Raw genomic sequence first — 1447 nt, forward strand, 5'->3', positions numbered from 1 at the left:
ATTGAAAAGACACAAATTAAAAATATTTTTGGATTTTTAATAATCAAAATGCAACTAAAATCAAATAACAATGCATGCAAGACACCAAACTTAGCAGTTTGTATACTACTAACACTAATGAGAATGCATATGAGACACATAAACACTCAAGTCAAGAGAATTCAAAGGTCAGAGCAATGAAATCATCAAGAACAACTTGAAGATCCCTAAGACAAATGAATGAATGCATGCAATTGACACCAAACTTAAAATGAGACACTAGACTCAAACATGCAATATTTTTTGGTTTTTTATAGTTTTGTAAATTTTTTTTTTGGATTTTCGAAAATTAAGTGGAAAAAGGTATCAAAATTCTTAATGAGAATTCCAGGAATCATGCAATGTTTAGTCTAAGACATCGATCCAGGAATTAGACATGGCTTCACAGCCAGCCAAGCTTTCAAAGAAAGCTTCGGTCCAAAACACTAGACATGGCCAAAGGCCAGCCAAGCCTTAGCAGATCACTGCTCCAAAAGCAAGATTGATAGAAATCAACAAGCTTTTGTGATGACAAGTTGAAACCTCGGTCCAATGAAATTAGACATGGCCTCTCAGCCAGCCAGACTTCAACAAATCATCATGAAACTCTAGAATTCATCTTCAAGAATTCCGAAAAAAAATACCTAATCTAAGCAACAAGATGAACCGTCAGTTGTCCAAACTCAACAATCCCCGGCAACGGTGCCAAAAACTTGGTATGCGAAATTGTGTTCAATACTTTTCACAACTCAAATAATCCCCGGTGATGAAACCAAAAACTTGGTGTTCAATACCATGGCATAAACAAAACTTCGCACAACTAACCAGCAAGTGTACTGGGTCGTCCAAGTAATAAACCTTACGCGAGTAAGGGTCGATCCCACAGAGATTGTTGGTATGAAGCAAGCTATGGTCACCTTGTAAATCTCAGTCAGGCAAACTCAAATGGATATGGGTGATATACGAATAAAACATAAAGCCAAAGATAGAGATACTTATGCAATTCATTGGTAGGAATTTCAGATAAGCGTATGAAGATGTTGTCCCTTCCGTCTCTCTACTTTCCTGCTGTCTTCATCCAATCCTTCTTACTCCTTTCCATGGCAAGCTTAAGCAAGGGTTTCACCGTTGTCAGTGGCTACCTCCCATCCTCTCAGTGGAAATGTTCAACGCACCCTGTCACGGCACGGCTATCCATCTGTCAGTTCTCGATCAGGCCGTAATAGAATCCAGTGATTCTTTTGCGTCTGTCACTAACGCCCCGCCTTCAGGAGTTTGAAGCACGTCACAGTCATTCAATCATTGAATCCTACTCAGAATACCACAGACAAAGTTAGACCTTCCGGATTCTCTTGAATGCCGCCATCAGTTCTAGCCTATACCACGAAGATTCCGGTTAAAGAATCCAAGAGATATTCACCCAATCAAA

This window comes from Arachis duranensis, chromosome 5 (genome assembly GCF_000817695.3).
Source record: "Arachis duranensis cultivar V14167 chromosome 5, aradu.V14167.gnm2.J7QH, whole genome shotgun sequence".
Classification (NCBI taxonomy): Eukaryota; Viridiplantae; Streptophyta; class Magnoliopsida; order Fabales; family Fabaceae; genus Arachis; species Arachis duranensis.